Source organism: Prionailurus bengalensis, chromosome A3 (genome assembly GCF_016509475.1).
Source record: "Prionailurus bengalensis isolate Pbe53 chromosome A3, Fcat_Pben_1.1_paternal_pri, whole genome shotgun sequence".
Lineage (NCBI taxonomy): Eukaryota > Metazoa > Chordata > Mammalia > Carnivora > Felidae > Prionailurus > Prionailurus bengalensis.
In genome coordinates this window covers 103,800,009-103,821,516 of record NC_057354.1, presented here as the reverse complement: position 1 = coordinate 103,821,516, position 21,508 = coordinate 103,800,009, and the positions used below count along the sequence as shown (strand labels likewise).

Below are 21,508 nucleotides of genomic sequence, written 5' to 3'. Positions count from 1 at the left end.
GAAAAAACACGATATGGAAAAATGAGTGAAGTCAGGCAACAATGTATAGTTGTGCAGGTTGTACACTGCACAACCCCAGAGAACAAATTTACGATGTACACAATCACACATGTGAAAGGATACCTCTCCAACACCATGTTAGGATCCCACAGCCTGGGAGGTAAAGAGAACGGGGGAGAAAAAATAGAAGAGTCTGCATCCTGTTCCCCCTCAGGGGGCTGGGTCCAGAGAAGCATTACCCCTCACCCCACGGCAGTCCAAGGACTCTGAGAGTAAAGGGAAACCTGCAGTTGGAATGGTGAAGGGTAAGAGTTTCATTGGCAGTGTTTCCTGGTGGCACTTGAACTTGGTGGTGCATCTTAAGTTAGATGGGATGCGGTCTGCAACGCCATGAGAGTGGATGAGTTCACCAGAGGAAACAGTGTGGGAAAAGGAAGCAAAAACTGAGCCCGGGGAGGGGGGGGGGGGCCTGCAGCTTTAGCAGATCGTGTGGTGCAAGGAGCCAGCAGAGAGGGGATGGTGGGGGGAGATGGGGGGCAGGGGCCAGCCAGGTGGGAGGGAGGCCAGGAGAGTGTAGCGCCTGAGGAGGCAAGCGGAGACCGAGCTTTAAGAGGAGAGAGTGACCACCTGTGTGAGCACTGCTGTGAGATCATGGAGGTGGCAGCTGGAGAGCATCATGGATTTGGTAAGCAAGGTCTGTGTTGGGAGGAGCAGGTGAAGATCTGAATAGAGACAGGAGAGAAGAGGGGGAGAGAAGCGGAAGAGAGTGAGAAGAGACACCGCTTTCTGGGACTGGCTGTGACTGGAGAAGGAAACAGGGTCCAGGGAAATGTCCTTTTTGGCTAAAAGAGATAACAACTTATTGGGATGCTTAACTGATAGAAATGACTTACTAGAAAGGGAAAAGAACGGATGATTCAGTAGGAAGGACCAGACCTGCTCCTCTAGGGGAGGGCTTGGCCCCGGGGGAGCCCTCCACAGCAGCCGACGTTGACCAGGCGAGGAGGGGCCCACACACGCCATGTTCCGTATGGTACATTTCGTCATTCGTAGTAAAAGAAAAGTGACATCGATTTTTTACATTTAATGCCAAGCAGTACATGACTGTAGCCCTTCTACTAAAAACCTTAAATCACTGCAGATTAAACTAAAAGTCCCCTTTGATGAGGAGGTGGCATTGTTCACTAAGGTAATGAGGATGCCTTTCGAGGGATGTAGGAGGCAGGATTTCGGGAGGTGGAGAAGAGGCATGCGTTCGTAAGAAAGGGAGAAAAATACTAGAGAAAAATGTCCGTGGTGGCACAGGTTGGAAGGGGAATCCAGTCTAGCTTTCCCAAGAGGAGGTTGGTGTGAAAATATTGTTGAGATGGATCGTGCCTCGCTGCGGGGCTGGATTGACTCCAGGGGGATGAGTCCCTCTCTGCACCGAAAGAGAGGGGGAGGCCAGCTGTGCTGAGGCCTGGGTGCAAGGCCTCCTGGGCTCTGCTGACACAGGACTTGAAATGCAGAGGTACCACCCTCCTTCAAAATACCCCCAACACACACACACACACACACACACACACTTGAGATCCTTCCAGGTTGTGCAGGTCAATATTTATTCCTTTATTTATACGTGCTATTCCATTGTATGGGTATACCTTAGGTTGTTTATCCATTCACCTGTTGAGAGATATTTTGGGCTATGACAAATAAAGCTGCTGTGAACATTTGCATACAGGTTTTTGCATGGACACAAATTCTCATTTCTCTATGGTAAATACTCAGCGGTGGAATGGCTGGTTCGTATGGTAACTGTTTGCATGTCTTAATAAGAAACTGACAAATTGTCTCCCAGAGTAGCCATACCGGGAAATTTTGCATTTCCACCGATGCATGCATGAATTGTTTCTCATCCTTCCCAGCACAGCTATTGTCAGTATTTTTTGTGTTAGCTGTTCCTATGGGTGTGTAATGGGATCTCCTCGTGGCTTTAATTTGCATTTCCCTGATGCCGAATGATGTTGGGCATCTTTTTGTGTGCTCATTTGCCATCTGTGTATCTTTTTTTGGTGAAGGGTCTGTCCAAATCTTTGCCTGCTTTTTAACTGAATTGTTTCTTTTCTTACTGTTGACTTTACAGTTTCCTTTATACATTTGGATGCAAGTCTTCAAATCAGATGTATGATTTGCAAAGATTTTCTCCAGGCTGTGGTTTGTCTTTTCATCCTCTTCAATAATACTGTTACAGAACAAAAGACCCTTCATTTTAATGAGGTCCAATTGATTGATTTCTTTCTTTTATGGATTGTGCTTTTAGTCTCATATCTAAGAAAATTTTTCCTGGCCTTAAGTCTAGGTAATAACTATTTTTCTCCTGTTTTGTCCTAAAAGTTTTAGTATTATACATTTTATATTTAGATCTATGATCAATTTTAAGTTAATTTTTTTTTACAAGGTACAAAGTTTAGATCGAGGTTTTTGGTTTTTTTGTTTTTTGTTTTTTGTTTTTTTTTGTTTTTTTTTGTTTTTTTTTTTGGCCTGGATGTCCAATTGTTCCAACACCATTTGTTGAAAAGAAACAATCCTTCCTCCATCAAATTACTTTTGAAAGTTTGTAGAATATCAGTTGGCCTTATTTGTGTGTCTCTGTATTTGGACTCTCTGTTCTGTTCCATTGATCTATGTGTCCATCGCTTCCCCAATACCACACAGTCTTGATTACTGTAGCTATGTGATAAGTCTTAAAATCAGGTAATGTAATTCCTCCACCTTTATTCTTCTTTCTCAAAATTCTTTTAGCTATTCTTGTTTCTTTCTATATAACTTTCAGAATCAGGTCCTCTGTATCTACAAAATATCCTGCTGGGATTTTGAAAGGAATTGCATGAAACCTATACATCATCAATTTGGGGAGAATTAGCATCCTTATAATGTTGAGTCTTCCAATCTATGAACATGGTATGTCTCTCCATTTGTTCAGGTATCTGTGTATAGTCTTTATAGCTTGGTGTCTCCTCTATATGAGGTAGAAATTGTCATCCCTACAGAGTGTGGGTTTGGTCCTTTCATTGCCTTCAATAATTGAAGAACCCTATAAGTCCTATTTTATAGATAGCTACCAAGACTTGATGCCCTCACCTTATTAGTCCTAAGATTTGGGTGCTGACCATGGACTGAAGCAGATAAGCCACCACTCACTCCCATCCTCCCCTCTTTAAGGAACTCATGAAGCATTGTATGCTCAGTAAGCCACGTGTCATGTCCTAATGTCTCCAGTGTGCTAATCATCCTCCTGTTCCTGACCATTCTTCTCTCTCCTCCCCTCTGCCTCTTCTCTGGACTATTTGCCAAGATTCTTAGTCCAGATTTCCCCCTTTTTCTCTCAGTAAGAGACTCCACTATCCCAGCCCATGGGGCCATTCTCTGGGCTGACATAGGCAGTTGTCAGTCACGTCTCCGAGTCCCCACAGGCACTGCCAGCACCTCCACACTCCCAGTCAAGGAAATGGAAGCCCTAGGCTTTCCTGTCTGTCACCCCCTCCATCTTCCTTATGTCCACCTAACGGTGTGCTAATAGGCTTTCCAAACATAAATGAAGAAAACAAGCCCTGACTTGTAGCGTTTCCTGACTTCTCTGACGCAAACTCTCTCTCCAGTGTTAATTTCATGCTACCAGCATGATGTCACTGAAAGTTAGTTGGGAACAAAGGCACAAATTAGTTCTTTCAAGCTGGGACAAGCCAGCATACCACTGCACCCATCCATCGCCAAACCTCCTGAAGGTCCTTGTCCCTGGAGTTTTTCATACAGTAACTAACTGGCCACCTGTTCAGGGTCCTCAAGGAGCACTTATTACTGCATTGTAAAGGGTTAGGTTAGATCAGCTGTTCTTAACTTTGGGTGCACGGAGACCCCTTTGAGAGTCTGATAAAAGCTACAGATGGCTCTCCAGAAAGAGCAGTAAAATGTACACCGTGCAACACTTTGTACACAAAGACTATTTGTGCTAATCCTGGACTCCTCAGGTATCCAGGCATGTCAGGGGCGAAATCCCTGGACCCGATAATCTTAAAGGTATACTCCACTCTAAACCTGACGGTTGGCATTGATTCACACCATGGTGCATGGTGACATCTGACAAATTAGGAGATAAGAGGTGCAAAAAGAATACAGATTCTCAAGTTTACCTCTACGTCTCATGTGAGTTAAAATACGAAGGAACCTCAGAATTGAGGATGTTGTGGCTGACGGCAGGGCCAACAACCTTGCAGACACCAGCCATCCAAGAAACAGCAGCCTAAGTGCAGTGCGGAGGGCTACTTCTGAAGGCCAGCCAGGAGCTCTGGCCACGGGGAGCTAGAGCTCTGACTCTTGGTCTCTACTGCAGGGAGCATGGGCACACTGGACCTTTCCAGGGAGGCAGAGTTCAGGCTGATGTATAGAGTAGTGGCTGCCCTCCTCAGACACAGGCACTCATCTCTTGGAAACATCAGCTCAAATAAATCATATTCTCATCTCTCTGATCCTTTCACTTGGAACAAGATGTGTGTCTTTCTGCCAGCACCACTGCAGGAGGTCAGAGCTAGGAGCTTTATCACACAACTGCTCAAGGTCAATCCCGGCACCTCATCTTCAACCCCCCAAAAGGACCCATCGTAGACTCAAACTGACGACATCAGTGCTGTTTAGGGATCCCTAGCACTGTCAGGTGGTAAAAAAGAAAAAGGAAAACTAAGCACTTGATATGGCTTTTCTAGGAGTCTTTCTGATGCAAATTATTTGTGAGCAAAGATTGCAATTTGGTCCACTCAGTGTTTGCACAGTGATGTTATTATTCTCGTTCCTGGTTATTCAGGCCCACACTAATCTAAGGGTTTCTGGGAAGGGACCCCCGTTTCTCTTCTGGATGCCCCCTACTTGTTAACTGGCTGTACACATATTTCCCTAATTTCTTCTTGTTCATTTTTCCCCATAAGAATGTGTCTTTCATGAGGGTGAAGATTGGGTCTATTTTGTGCCATACTCCATCCCCTGCCACACATTATTGCCAGGCACCTTGTAGACTGTTAAGAAATATTTGTTGAATGAATCGATAAATCAATGGACAACAAGGTAAAAAAAAAAAAAAAAAAGAAAGAAAGGATGTAATTAAGGCCAAGCCCATGGACCAGAAGATAAGGGAACTCGTGGGTGGGCCTGACCTTGTCAGGTGAGCCTTTTAAAAGCAGAGGGTTTTTCCCAGCTGCAGGCAGAAGAGGAAGTCAGGTACTCCAAGCACAAGAATTGTCAGGATGAGGGCAGCCTTTTAAGAACTGAGATCCAACAAGGAACCTCAGATTTACAACCACAAGGAACTGGAGTCTGCCAACTAGGCAGATGAGCTTGGAAGTGGATTTTCCCCCAGAAGCCTTCAGCTAAGAGCCCAGCCCCGATGGCACCCTCATTTCAATGGGTGAGACCCTGTGCAGAGAACCTGGTGAACTTACCCAGACTTCTGACCAACAGAAGTGTGAACTAACAAATGGGGGCTGTTTCAAGACACTCGGGTTTGTGGGAATTTGTTACACAGCATCAGAAAACTAATACACTCGGCCCATTTGCAACATGGAGACAAAAATAGTTTCAACTTCATAGGGTTACATAAGAATTAAAAGTTAAGGGGCGCCTGGGTGGCACAGTCGGTTAAGCGTCCGACTTCGGCCAGGTCACGATCTCACGGTCCGTGAGTTCGAGCCCTGCGTCAGGCTCTGGGCTGATGGCTCGGAGCCTGGAGCCTGTTTCCGATTCTGTGTCTCCCTCTCTCTCTGCCCCTCCCCTGTTCATGCTCTGTCTCTCTCTGTCCCAAAAATAAAAATAAACGTTGAAAAAAAAAAAAAGTTAATGGGTGCATAGTGCTTATATCTCTAAGTATTGGCTTATAATGGCTTATAATAATTGGCTGATAATGGATGTAAAGTGCTTATATCTCTAAGTATTGGCTGTTATTCGTAAGTGCTCTTGGTTAAATGCCAGCTATGTGTGGTTGATTATTTGAAAGTTGTCCTATCAATACAGTATTTGACTCACAGGATAGAATCAAAAGTCTAGAATTTCAAATGGATGAATCACATACTAAATATGCATCATCTTCTAAAACCCAGTGGCTGTGAATGAGCGGCCTGATTACAAAACATGACTTAACAAAGCAGACTATAATCAAAAAGCTAGAAAACTACGTGGAGCAAAATGAGAGCAGTTGGGAACTCAACCATCCAACAAATATTTAATGAACGCTTGCCAGGTGCCGAGTGCTGCAGTAGGCCCTGGGGCACAGCTGGGCAAAATACACCAACGGGCCCTATTCTCATGAAGCTTACATTCCGATGTGGTGAGACAGATGAGCGCACAAGAAAAATACAAGCTAATGATATGAACTGTGAACAAATTAGCATAGGTAGGAGGGGACTACTTGAGATAAGTAGGCCATCTAGATAGGACACTCTGAAGAGATGCCATTGAAGTGGGGAATTGAATGGCAGCTGGGAGCCTGCCAGCAGCATCCTGGGATGAGGAGTCGGCGAATGCTCAGGCCCTCAAAGCCAAAAGGAGGTTGATGGGCCACAGGACGTGAAAGAGTCCAGCATGGCCAATGCTTGGTAAGCGATAAGGAGAGAAGATGGGCTGGGGAGGGCAGCAGGGAAAGAGCTCAGATTTTATGCCAAGTACGATGAGGAGGCATTGAGGGCTTTAAACAGGAGCGCGTTATCCTAAGTGAAATAAGTTAGAGAAAGACAGATATCGTATGTTTTCACTCATATGTGGAACATGAAAAACTTAACAAAAGACCATGAGGGAGGGAAGGGAAGGGGAAAAAATAGTTACAAACAGAGAGGGAGGGAGGCCAACCATAAGAGACTCTTAAGTACAGAGAACAAAATGAGAGTTGATGGCGGGGGCGGCGGGGTGGGGAGAGAAGGGGAAATGGGTGATGGGCATTGAGGAGGGCACTTGTTGGGGTGAGCACTGGGTGTTGTATGCGAGCGATGAATCACGGGAATCTACCCCAAAACCAAGAGCACACTGTATGTATACACTGTATGTTAGCCTACTGGACAATAAATTATATTTAAAAATAAATTAAATAAATAATTAAACGAACAAACAAACAAACAGGAGACTGAGTGGTCTGATCTGAACTTTCCAAGGCTGACTCTTACCGCTAAGTGTAAACCACTCATGTACGACTCAGTAGAAACTGAAAGTCCAGAGTGTCCTGTTGGGGATGTGATGATTGCATCAGGGATGGGGAAAAGAGAACCTATTAGAAAAAAGTTTGGGAGGTAACACTGATGAATGGATTGGGCTTGGGGGGGACTGACAGAGAGATTAATCAAGCATAACTCTCGGATTTTTAGTTTGAGCCACTGAGTGGTGCAGGAGGAGGCGGTTTGGGGCAGGGAGAAATCGTGGGTTCTGTTTCAGTCGTTTTCATTTGGACATGCCTCTCAGGCAACCATGCAGAGATGTCGAGTAGGGAGGAACGGTCGAGGGGGAAAGGTCAACGTTGGAGGTAGATTTGCGAGTTAAAGTTCTAAAGATGGAATTAAAGATCTGGTCTGGATGACAAATAGAGAGGGAGAACACAGGAAAGGAAGCCAGCATCCTTGGCCAGTGAAGGCAGAGGAAAGCCAGGAGAAGTTGTGCTCAAATGGAAAAAGTATTATGGCCTAGGGTTGGGGGAGTGCTAGTAAAGAGTGCACCATCCACGAGTAAGTATTCAACCCACCATGATATTGTTTAATCCTGGCAAACACGTTAATAACGTTCTGAGTTACCGTTTGTATCAGCTGTTTCTGGTTTGGTGAAGACAGACCCTATTGAAATGTTAACCAGAAAAACACAAAGCGAAATCATTACTAAGAGTCAAGGCAGTCAAATTCTCCATTCTGGGCTAACCAGAGGAACTTACGAATGGCTTCTTCCATTGTAAACCCCAGAGGATGGTCGTCTTCATCATTTTGCATGATTTGGTGTAACTGGGGAGTTCCTTAGGCTTGATAACTGGAGAAACAAAACCAAACAAACCATTTGAAGCCCAGTGATGTTTTTAGCATCAGCATTACCTTCTTAATGTTCACTTCACTTCACGTGGACACACACATCTCACGCGATCTGAGTTTTCCCTTTGAAACAGTTCCTAATCAAAAACTTTAACTGGGTTGAAAAAGATCAGTACACTTCCTGATGGCCGCAGATGGGTTATTGATATAATCAAACGAGAACATAAGACAGTGCCTTCAATCTAGAGTGGCTCTTAATGGAAACTGACAGGTTAAATCTCATATGTAATAGGGATCAACCCCATCGAGGGCTTGAGTAGAAGTTACATTGAGAGCATTGTGGTCTTCGCATCCTTCACCCCGACCTCACTCAGAGGTATTGCCCGCCTCCATTGCAGGAACAATGGTATTGCAGGGTCTGCCATGTCTTCCTGCCTCTGGCTTATCATACACCACTCCCTTCTCTGAACTGTTTCTTTCACTTTTGTGATGCGACAAAGCCACAGATCTGATCAAGCCACTCTTCACAGCCTCCACATCTACCCAGCTTCTTGGAGTCCGTGTAGGGTTTGTGCCTCCATCAAAGAGGCCCAGATGGGAACCACATCCCAACTTGAGAAAGTGACCTTTCTGGGCCTTCCTCCTCTCCTTTGTGAACTGAGAGTAAGCATGGTCATGAGAGAGTCTTGTCACAGCATTTTGGTGTGGCTTAAAGAGTGGGGCAAGTAGAGAGCTTAACCGAGGGCTGGCTGGGCCTTTAGTAAGCACCCAGCAAGTGGCAGCTTTTTGGAGTGGATATGCTGTCATTGTGTCTAACAGCACCCTTTCCTGGTGGACCCTCCCCTTCCCCTTTCATGTGGTAATGGCGGTTCCATCGTTCTAGTGTGCCTCACCACCTTTCACACAGTTGAGCAAGTACATCGACTAGGGTTTGGTCTGGCTGCATGTTTCTGAAAAAAAAAAAAAAAATAGTAACAATGGCTTAAGTTAGGACTTTGTTTCTCTCTCATGTGAAAGCAGTCTGGCACCGGAAGAACAGGCTGATGTGGCAGCCTCTAAAGGTCACTAGGAACTTGGGCACCTGTCTTTCTGACCTACCATGCTGGAGCATGGCTTTCAACCTCCAAGTGACCTCATGATCCAGGATGGCTTCCAGAACTCCAGCCAACAAATCCACAGTCTCCAGATGGGCAGGAGGGAGACGCATGGAAGACGAAAGAAGTGTATAATGCCATTCCCACCCCCGCCATTATGGACTCTTGCCGAAAATCCTACATAATAATTCCACACATAGAACTAAGTCACATGGGCCTTGCCTAGCCACAAGCTGGTCTCAGAAAGGTAGTCTTTCCATTGGACGCACTGCCACTTGACATAGAATGTGTTTTTTAATTAAGCAAGAAGGGGGGCAGAGCTCTTAGTTGGCAACTAGCAGTATCTGCCATGGTATGGGTCCAGGCTGGGCCATCAATGCCCTTCCATAGCATCTGGTCTATGACATCAGGAAAGAACGGGTCCATGTTCCCTATGGAGGGACATAGTCCCCCCCACAGAAGATACTGCCAGCACACAGAAGAATCTGAGCCAGGGGAGGGACAAAGGGTGCCCAGGAATGAGGTTGCCAACTGAAATTCCATCTGCCTATCTTGCCTTCATATTTTACTATAATCCTTTACCCTCCCATGAGACTGAAAGGTCCTGATAAGAAAATCCTGCCCTACCCACATGCACACTCCTACAGGTGACCATAAATGTTTGTCACCAGACGACTGAATGAAAAGCAATTGTGCTATGGTTTGGCAAATGCAAACTGTATCCCAGCAGGAGTCTTATAATCAAGAGATATAGAGGCTGTCAGACTCCTCCCTCTGCCTCAACTGCTCCATTTGATAAAAGAGATCATAATAATGATACCTCTCAAGATAATATCCACAATCCTGGCCATATAGTAAGAACTCACTTAGTGTCGGCCATTAATGTTATTATTATTATTACTGCGTGCCATCGACTCTGAGATGCACCCTTTTTATATACATATGCATTGTAATGGCATTGACCCTAAATGGTGTGCCATGATTTAATCAGCTGAGGTGTATTTCTTTGGTGGCATGCAAAATCATGCCCTTTTTTTTTATAGTCAATGCTGTCTGAGAGTCAACAGAATGGTTATTATCACGAAAGGAATAGAAAGAGTTCAGAAACTCGGGCTTTGCAAAGTCAAAAAAGTCAACTGCTTGTAGATTTCAAATAGTAAGAGTTGGAACTGAGAAGGTCTTTGAGTGACCGAGGCCTGAACTGGCATGGCCTTCCCCACATTGTGTTCTGGGAAGTTCCAAGATAGCCACCATTCAGTCAAAACAGAGAGAGGTACAGGCTAAGAAAGAAAGGAAATAAAGTAGGGCTGAGACCTGTGTGATGGCAACCACTCTGGGTATGATTGTATCCAGGCGGAACCGACCAGAAGCAGACAGATCAGAAGCTGACTGTTTTTGCAGAACCTGACTTGTCAAAGAAATTGTGAAAGAAGTATTTGATACATACAACGGAATATTATTCAGCCATAAACAGGAGTGAAATGCTGATACGTACTCTAATGGGGCTGAACCTTGAAAACATTATGCCCAGTGAAAGAAGCCAGACACAAAAGATCGGATACTGCATGAATCCATTTACATGCAATATGGAGAACGGGCAGGTGCACAGAGATCGAGCATAGGTTAGTGGTTGTAAGGGGCCGGGGAAGGCAGGAATCGGGAGCAACTACTAAATGGATGCAACATTTCCTCCTGGGGTGCTGCAAAAGGTTTTGAACTAGATAGAAGTGTTGGCTGCACGATGCTGTGGTTATACTAAACGTCACTGAATTGTTCACTCTGAAATGGTTACTTGTACATGATGTGAATTTCAGCTCAAAAAAAATAAAAAGCATTTACTATTCCACTGTGGGACCCCCAACCTTCCAGCAACAGGAAGTAGGGTAGAAAAACCACCCAGCTCCCACTGAGGACATGTTTCCAAACCCATATCATTTGCAGTCTCCCAAGATGATGGAAGGCCCTCCAAATCAATAGGGACCCCAAAGCACAATGGACAGGCAGGGTCCCCAAGGAGAAACCCACAGACGGTGGGACAACCCCCCCTCGCGACGCCACCTCACAGGGGCTTCACCCTGGCTGCCAGGAAGACTTCAGAATTGCTGGACCAGGCACCCCTGTGTGTCCCTTTCCCCGCCCCATCTTCCCCTCATGGGATGGCAATGCCATTGTCATTGTCCTGCCCTATTCTGCCGTGTGGGGCAGGTAATTTATCTTATTGCTCTACTATTTGTTTATAGGTCTCTGGGTCAAGAAAGGGCGCATCAGACCCTACTGAGAGACTGCCATGCATCGCCGGGGGATCCAGGAACATTCTACCAAACACAGCTCAAATGATGGCATGGCAGCCACTGCTCATTGTCCAACTCCACATCTGCTCTCCCTTTTGCCCCAAATAATGGAGCTCCTGATTTTCAGTTGAACCCAGAATAATTCTTCCTAGAACAATTCCATATTTGTTAGTCCCCCTTGCAGCTGGGCATGGCCACCACCTGAGGACGGCAGGATCAGGAGCTGGAAACTGCCTGAGTTAGCCACGATGGGCAGGCACCATGTGACCCTAGACTGCCCACTTCTAGAATCTTTTACATGAAAGAATAAAACGTTCCATATTGGAGCCTCTGTTATTGGAGGTTCCTATTATATGCGACCAACCCTAGTCATAATCGATACAGTGGGCTCTACCCTGCTCAACTCTGGGTACAAGAATGTGAGAGTCTGCAAATAGCCTTAAGGCTACCATCATCTCGGATTTGGTGAACCTCCCCATTCTGTCAGGCCTTTCAAAAATTGATCAGGCACACTGTTGTACAGAAGATCTCTAGAATTTATTCATCTTGCATAATCAAAAATTTTTTTTAATGTTTTTTAAATTTATTTTGTGAGAGGGAGAGAAAATCCCAAGCAGGCTGCCAACACAGAGCCCGAGGCAGGGTCCACGAACCGTGAGATCAAGACCTGAGCCAAAATCAAGAGTTGGACACTCAACCAACGGAGCCACCCAGGCGCCCAGCAGAACCCAAATTTTATAACTGTTGAATAGCAACTCCTCATTTCCCTCTCCCCTCAGCCCCCAACACCCACCATTCTATTCTGTCCAATGAGTTTTGCTATTTTAGATAGCTCATGTAAGTGGAATCATGCAGTATTTGTCAGGACTGGTTTATTTCCCTTAGCGTAATGTTCTCCGGATTCATCCATGTTGTCGCATTTTCTTTATCCATTGACGGACACCTGGCTTGTTTCCACACCTTGGCTATTGTGAATAATGCTGCAATTAAACATGGGAGTGTAAAAAAATCTGAGATCCTGGTTTCAGTTCTTCTCCATAATACCCAGAAGTGGAGTTGCTTGATCATATGGTAATTCTATTTTTAATTTTAAGAGAGTAGATCTCATGTTAAATATTCCTACCACAAGAAAGAGAGAGACAGAGAGACAGAGACAGAGAGAGAGGAAGGAAGGAAGGAAGGGAGGGAGGGAAGGAGGGAGGGGGGAGGCAAAAAGGAAATGCTATTGTCTGCAACAAACACTATATAAATACTTGAAAATATGAAGATTTTCCAAAAACTTGATCAGGGCGCTAACAGTTTCCAACAGAGCAATGCCACAATCCCACATTAAAAATTACAACAAGGAGGGGCGCCTGGGTGGCGCAGTCGGTTAAGCGTCCGACTTCAGCCAGGTCACGATCTCGCGGTCCGGGAGTTCGAGCCCCGCATCGGGCTCTGGGCTGATGGCTCGGAGCCTGGAGCCTGTTTCCGATTCTGTGTCTCCCTCTCTCTCTGCCCCTCCCCCGTTCATGCTCTGTCTCTCTCTGTCCCAAAAATAAATAAACGTTGAAAAAAAAAATTTTTTTTTTTAAATAAAAAAAAATAAAAATTACAACAAGGAACTTGCCAAGTTCAGGCAAGAGAGTCATCCTTGAGCCTATAGGCTGCCTCCCTGGACACTGGAGTTTCTAGACAGATCTGCAAAGCAGTAAAGGAAAACAGCATTGAAGGCTGCATCTTTTCTGTGCGTGAGAAATGATTGCAAAAATACCTTTGTTTTACCTAGGATGCTTCTTAACCTGCCCCTGAGAGGAAATCGTCTTCGGATGTAGTTCATGAAATTTAAATTTTTGTTTTCATATCATTTTTGTTTTGCTTTCATTTCACAGGTGATTTCATCTGCTGATTACCCAACAAACCATAGCTCCCACCAGCTTCTGTTTAACATTTATCTGGTTAATGGTGAGAGAATACATACTAATCAAGATAGCATCTGCTGGTCAGAATAACAGGGGTTTCTTTTATCTGGTGCTCTTAAAGCTGCGGGAAAGTACTAAGATCTTGAAAGCATGTATGTTTTCATATAAAGTTTATATAGTTTTTATTATAAAAGCTATAAATGCTGTCTGGGGGTAATCTAGAGAATACAGAAGAGTAGAGACCATTCATGCCACTGCCCGAGGCCAAGCAGTGTTAATATTTTGATGTATTTCCCTCTGCCCATTCCTGCCCTCTTCCTTTCTCTCCTCATCTGTTTGCATAGATGTATTCACACTGTATACCTAACTGTGCCCTGCTTTATTTCACTTAACGTGACAACAGAAGCATTTTCTTCATTATTAAAATTCCCTAGTGCCTGGAGGCGGGTGGGGGCGTCTAATTTCATGCTGAAGCTTGCATGGTCCTCAGTGGGATCATCCCACCGTGTCTTCAGTTCACAAAGGCAAGTTCCCACCAAAGTGAGCTGCTCCTCCTCTCCTGAACAGGGACCAGAACTAAGACAGTCACGGATGGCAGGACATGCCCGGGCTTGTTCAGCTGCCCACTTCCAGGGCTGGTTTCTTGCCTGCAAAGCAGTCTTACTAATCCATACTTTCTTTCCTGCAGACACACACATTGGCTTTGAACCAAGGATGCAACCCCATACCAGAGCAGTCCCGGGGGGAGAAAAATCCAGACACAAGAAGAAAAAAGGAAACTATGCCAGCGATTGCAAGGTAAGATTTTAGGACCACTCGTTTTACTTTCCATGAGAAGAAGGAGTTGTCCTAATTCACACTCGATTCACAGCAACCGCATCCCTGCCTGTAACGCAGAGAGTTACGGGAGCTCTGGACTTGGATGAGGGGAGACAGCAGGTACAGCGAGCTGAACAGCCCCAGACATTGACCCTGGCGTGGATCCCCTGCCAGACTCCCTGGTGTCTGATTTGGCTTTTCTAAAGCAAAACATCTTTTCTACAAAAATGCTGCAACATGAGAACAGGCTGTGCCTTATTTGATCATTTCTGTGTCCCCAGCACCTCGCATGTGCTTGGCGCATTTTGAAGCATTTGCTATAGTTCACTGCATAACGACTCTTTTTACAAACGCCTTTAAACGTTGACAATTACAACTCAATTTGCGTTCACAAGCACTTTCTTGTGAAGGAGCCATTGCCTCCAAAGATGCTTAGCCCTCTTGCTGGGTATGGGTCAGCCCTCTCGGCTTGCTGTCCCTTCACTGGCCTATTCTCCGTGGTGAAGTGAGCTCAGCTTCAGCAAAAGAAGGGCAGAGGGACGGGAAGGGGGACACCACATTGAGCATTGGAGGTAGAGGTGATCATGGGTAAACTTCCCTATTTCAGCATTCCTGTCTTCTTCAAATTTCTTCTTCCCTATTTCTTATTCCTTTACCTCCTCCTAATTCCCTGGATCCAGGGCTCAGGTTGATCCTATTAATGCTACGGACAAGTCACGTTAAGAGTTAAATGCACCCTAAGGTGGCCCAATGGGTTGAGCATCCGACTTCGGCTCAGGTCATGATCTCGCTGTTCGTGAGGTCGAGCCCCGCGTCGGGCTCTGTGCTGACAGCTCAGAGCCTGGAGTCTGATTCAGATTCTGTGTCTCCCTCTCTCTCTGCCCTGCTTGCACTCTGTCTCTCTCTTTCTCAAAAATAAACTTTAAAAAATGTTTAAAAAGGAGCTAAGTGTACCTTCAGTGGGCAGACCTACATGCAATTTATATCAGTTTATTTCTGGGAAGTTGCAACGACAGTTAACGACTTCAAAAGAATTCTTTGGACCACATGTGCTCTCCTAAGTTAGGTGCTGCTTGTCTGCAGAATTGTCGGGGCCTCTGGACCAATCAAGAGTTGTTCTGGAATCTCTCTTTACCCTGGGAGACGGGGAGGCAAAAGGGTCCATCTGCAGTGGAAAAGTGTTTTCTCTGTAATAAAAGTAGACAATACGTGTGATATAAACCGGCATGCACTTCCTCACGAGTAAGGAAAGTGTAATCAAATTCTAAAGTGGAAACAGTCACCATCACCGTCGTCGTCCCTGTCATCACCATCATCTTTATCGGCACTGTCATCTATGTGGTTGACATGTGCACAGTTTTTACAGTGCCCCTGGCCCTATGCTAAGCAGTATGCATCTTCGCACGTAATCCTCCCACAACTTCATAAGGCAAGTACTTTATAAACAAGGAAACAGAGACATTCAGCAGCTCACCTGAGGGGACACAGGACTGGCAAGGCAGGGACTCGAACCTGGACCGTCTTTCTCCAGGACTCCCAGCTTCTAACTACTCACTGTCATAAGGAATAGGCAAGAGAGGCAGATGGGATTCCAGGACTCTGACTTAAGTCCCTGGCAAAACAGGGTGGCACTGGGTCTCTCAAAGGTGCCCACATGCTTGCCTCTCTTATTCACTGGGGTGGCCCTGGCAGTGACACGCACACGCCAGACACTCGCCAGGTCGTTGTCGAACGGACATATGAATGACCCTGTTCTTAAGTACATTTCACACTGTCAACTTCCCCAAGTTAGTTTCTGATATTTGAATTAGGCTTCCCAAGCTGTCTGTACCGTGATTTCTGTACTCCCATTCATAACGATAAAAGTCTAATGCTTCCTTCCTTGTCAGCTTGAGAGTGGGCAGGCTCTGGGGAGAGTACTGGAATCCCCCTGCCTGGTCACACAAACTCATAGAACACAAGAGCAGCAGCTAACAGAGGCCATGATTGGCTTGATGGGCACAAGATCAGCTTATTGGCTTGATGGACACAAGATCAGCTTGGGGGGGGGGGTGTGGTGGTGTAGCAAAGTAGTCAGGTGTCTGTAGCCATGAGCTGGGGGAAAGGCTGGAGGCAGTGGGCACTTTGAGATAAATGGTTCATACGGTTACCATTCCCCAGGGTCTACAACAGGTAGGGAGAGCCATGGAAATGTGAATGGAGCTTGTCGAGTGGCACTTCCTAGAACAAAGGAGGAAGAGACTGGGCTGGTAGTCTTTTCGCCTTCTTCCCCCCATTCCTCACCTACCCTCCTGCCATTTGGAATGCAGACATGAAGGCAGGAGTTCTAGCAGTGACCTTGAGGCCATGAGCAAAAAAGCTGGAAGAGACACAAAGCCCTTAGCCTCTGAGCAAAAGCCAGTAATTATCTGCCTCGAAATTTCTCATTATGTTAGAAAAATAAATGCTTATGTGTTTAAGCCACTGAGCAGCCAAATCCAATTCCTAACTAACACACTCTCTGTAGTCGATAGCCTCTCAGATATCCCCCATTTGATGATGGCCTCTCATACCTCCTGGGAGAATACTATTTGTAATATGAAGTTAGAATACTACTTAATAAATCCCAACATTTATCTTTGGGTCTAGAAGTAAACAAAAGTTTTATTTATTAACATGTCCGACTAAACTATACATTAATATGATATATTAAGGCCAGAAGCCACCTCCTGGTATTCATACCTCTGTATAATTCATCTCCTTGAGTCAGAGCTGGACTTCCTGACTCTCTTCTAACAAAGAATATGGCAGAAGTGATGGAATGTCACTTCTGAGATCAAGGTATAAAAAGACTGAGCTTCTGTTTTTTTTGTGCTCTCACACTAGCTTCTACATGATAAGACAGCCCTATAGAGAGGCCCAGGCGATGAAGGAACAAGGCCTGCCAACAACAACACGAGTAAAATTAGAAGCAGATACTACCAGCCCCAGGTGAGCCATCAGATAAGACCGCAGCCTTGACCAACAACTTGACGGCGCCCATATCAGAGGTGTTGAGCCGAAGATGTCCAGCTAAGCCATGTCTATGTTCTTGACCCACAGAAACTGTGAGAGTAAGTGCTTATTGTTTTAAGCCTGTTTTAGATAATTAGTACATCCTCTGATTGTCTTGGATTAATATGCAACATCATGTCTATTCCCTAAGTCTTCTATTGTATGTCTTAGCCCATACCAACTTCACTGAAATGTTGCTCCTGAATAGAAGTTTTGGCATAGAGTCTGGCACATAGCAGGTGCTCAATAGAATGAGTGAGTGAACGAATGAATAACAGGCATGGTTTCTGGCTGAGCTGTTCTACAGTGCCTTGAGCCTCAATAAATATTGAGCAAAACACACAGGTAAAGACAAGGGGAAAATAACAAACTGCATCGAATCAGCCGACCATGATTGGAGGTAATTTGACCTGGCTGGCCAGTAGACCCTGTTCTGTGATTTGCTGAAGACAAATTCCTCATGGGAGACCTTATTAAGGTCAAAGAGTATTTAATCCTCCTAACATGTCTCTTTGGATCTAAAATTCAACAAATGTTTTATTACTTTGCTCAACTGAAGTACACGTGAATATGATGTGTGAGGGCAAGAAGTTACTGGTCAAATGAACAGACTCTTAGCATGAGCCAAAACCCACTAATTTCCCCAATAACTTATGAACTGATGCAGAAGTGAGAACTGATTTCAGAATCAGCTTCAAGGGTCTCGGAAACCATGATGGCGGCTGTTTGAGAGGCAAGGAGGGATGGTTCTTTGCTGTCCAACTCAGATGAGACTTATTTTAGTCCACCCGGTTGTCCATTTCATTATCCAAGTCATTTAAATGGTAGCCTAAAGCAAACTATAAAACTCATCACACGCTTTAATCTGAAGTGAGTCCACTTAAAAGCGTCGCACCAACATGTGACTGCCAAATCCTACTTTGATATTAGAGGGGTCAAGGAAAAAGGATTTTGCAAAACGGAGATGAAAAGCATGTTGGCTGGTGGGGGTGGCCATGGGTAAGAGAGAGGGTGGGCAAGGAAAAGGGTAAATGGCAAAGAGGGTGGCTGGGTAGGGGGCTCCATGCCAGACCCCCCACGCCCTCACCCTAGGAAGGGCAGGAAGGGACACACTAAACGCTTATGGTCAGGATCTACAGCACTCCCATACAGCGGGGACACGACTCCCTCAAAAGTTATTTACACGGCAAGGGCAATATTTCTTATTCTACATTCTAAATCCACTTTAAATGCAAAGAAAAATCTGTCCAGCCTTTTTATATGATTTGCTTCAATGCATTAAGTGATGAATGGCTGTCCCTGGGGTCTTGCAGAGAGCTCAGAGGAAATTCTACACATCAAGGAGCCCGGGGGCTTTCTCTGGTATTTATTTTGGCAGTGGTTTGATTCCTTCCTTCCCTCCATGCCTGCGTCCCCCCACCCCTCGCGACAGTGTTTGTAGCACTCTAGAACACTACAGAACAAGGCTCTCATCCTCTGCTCAGAGACATCTTCTCTTTCTTAGAAAGAATTTCATCCTAAGCAGCAATATCATGGAAACATAACTGGATTTCTACTACTGGCCTCAGAAAAGAAAGGAAGTTCACAATATTACTCAAGGAAAAAGTGAACATCGAGGCATAATCTCCTAAATTAGCCTCCTGGCAGAACAGTTTTTATTTATCAAAAAAACCTTTTCTTTAACATTTCTTTCTTTTTGAGAGAGATAGGCAGACAGAGTGCAAGCAGGGGAGGGGCAGAGAGAGAGGGAGACACAGAATCTGAAGCAGGCTCCAGGCTCCGAGCTGTCAGCACGGAGCCCCACGCGGGGCTCAAACTCACGGGCTGTGAGATCATGACCTGAACCGAGGTCCGAGGCGTAACCGACTAAGCCACCCAGGTACCCCGGAAGACAAAATGTTCTGAGAGGGCCGGGCTTGCCCGGGAGAGACAGACACCAACATCTCTCTATCAACGCCCTCACTAGCACACAGGACAAAAGGAATACAAAAGGAATTCCTTAGTCACACAGGCTGCTCAGTTCCTGGCAATAAGCAACTCTTATGGTCCATTTCCAACCCCACTGCTCTGGATCCATCAGCAGACAGGACCCGCCAGCCTGGAAGGACCATCCCTTTCCTCAGGTCTATTGGTCCGTTTACATGACAACTTCATTCCTTAGCAACAGGAAGACTTCCCACGCTCCCCATGCATGAAGGTTCTTTCACTGCAGAAACCAAACTCTCCTTCAAAAGGCACTGAGTTCTCACGGCTTCCCCAGGCCAAGGTACTGCGCCTGGGAAGACAGCCAGTCCCCAAAGCTAGAGAGAGGCAAGGAAAGCCTGTGTGAGAACCAGCCAGAAAAAAAATGTGGTCACAAAAAGAAAAATCACACACGCGCGCGCGCGCACACACACACACACACACACATGCATGCACACAAGAAAATAGCAAGTATTGGGGAGGTTGGGGAGAAATGGAGCTCTTGTGCACTGTTAGCAAGAAAGTAGATTGGTACAGCTTCTATGGGAAACGATACAGCAGCTCCTCAAATAATCAAAATAGAATCACCGAGGGGTGCCTGGGTGGCTCAGTTGGTGAAGCCTCCGACTCATGATTTCAGCTCAGGTCATCATCTCACAGTGGGTGGGATCGAGCCCCTTGCATTGATAGTGCAGAGCCTGCTTGGGGTTCTCTCTCTCCCTCCCTCTCTGCCCTTTCCCTGATTGTGCCTCCTCTCTTTCTCTCTCTCTCAAGGAAAAAAAAAAGTTAAAAAAAAAAAAAAAGAATCACTCTATGATCCAGTCATTCCACGTCTGGGTATTTATCCGGAAGAATTGAAAACAAGGTCTCAAAGAGATATTTGTACACCTGTGTTCGTAACAGCATTATTAACGAGAACCAAGAGCTAGAAGCAATCCAAGTGTCCATGATGGGTGAATGGATAAACAAAAGGTAGAACATGCATACCACGGAACATCATTCAATCTTAAAGAGGAGACAAAATTCTGACACCTACTACAACATGGATAAACGTTGAGGACATTATGCTCAGCGAAATAAGCCAGGCCCTGGGGACAAATACCATATAATTCCACTTATCTGAAATATCTGGCAAATTCATAGAGACAGAAAAGTGGAATGGACGGTGGTTGTCAGGGGCTGGGGGAGAAGGAACTGGGGGATTATTATTTACTGGGTTCAGTTTGGGATGACGGGAGAAGTTCCAGAGATGGATGGGGGTGATGGTTGCACCACATCATGAATGTATTTAACGCTACTGAGCTGTGCATTTGAAACTGGTTCGATGGGGGACATCTGGGTGGCTCAGTTGGTTAAGCGCCCAACTTCGGCCCAGGTCATGATCTCACGGTTTGTGAGTTCGAGCCCTGCATCAGGCTCTGCGCTGACAGCTTGCTCAGAGCCTGGAGCCTGCTCCGGATTCTGTCTCCCTTTCTCTCTGCCCCTGCCCCGCTCACGCTCTGTCTCTGTCTCTCTCAAAAATAAATAAACAGGGGCGCCTGGGTGGCGCAGTCGGTTAAGCGTCCGACTTCAGCCAGGTCACGATCTCACAGCCCCGAGTCAGGCTCTGAGTTGATGGCTCAGAGCCTGGAGCCTGTTTCCGATTCTGTGTCTCCCTCTCTCTCTGCCCCTCCCCCGTTCATGCTCTGTCTCTCTCTGTCCCAAAAATAAATAAACGTTGAAAAAAATAAATAAATAAATAAATAAATAAATAAACATTTTTTTAAATAAATAAATAAAATAAAACTGGTTCGATGGTACATTTTATGTTATGTACATTTCACCACAATTAAAAAATGTTTAATTATGAAAAGATAAAGAGAGGGGTGCCTCGGTGGCTCAGTCGGTTAAGCGATCAAGTTTTGATTTCGGCTCAGGTCATGATCTCACCGTTTGTGGGTTCGAGCCCCACATCGGGCTCTGTGCTGATAGCATGGAACCTCCTTGGGATTCTCTCTCTCCGTCTCTCTCTGCCCCTCTCCCGTTCACACTCTCTCTCTTAAAATAAATAAACATTTAACAAAAAAGGATAAAAAGAAAAATCAGGTCACGCGCCGAGTCTTCAAAGATCATCAGACCCTTAAGCAGGCTCCATAATCATCACCAAACTCAATCCTGATTCCATCTGTTGGGGCTGCTTTGGTGGAGTTGGTGGCAGAGACGTGGCTCAGCCCTGGCTCCAGATGGAGGAGAGTCTTTCAGGTTCTTCCACTTCAGCCTCTGAACACCATCCGGCCAGACCCTTCCCCGGACTTGGGATACTCAAATGTACTCACCAATTTCTAAACGTGGCATCTCCAGGTATGTCAACTGAAATCCAGAACTCTGTAAAAAAAAATATGATGTGA

General features: G+C 45.5%; 1 long non-coding RNA gene across 1 annotated transcript; it reads left to right on the top strand.

Moving 5' to 3' along the window:
- Positions 1–13,899: 13,899 nt before the first annotated feature.
- On the top strand, positions 13,900–17,219 carry LOC122497188. The gene is made up of 2 exons (XR_006301043.1): positions 13,900–14,105; positions 16,992–17,219. It is a non-coding gene; the product is annotated as an uncharacterized LOC122497188 (long non-coding RNA).
- The last annotated feature ends 4,289 nt before the right edge of the window (positions 17,220–21,508 follow it).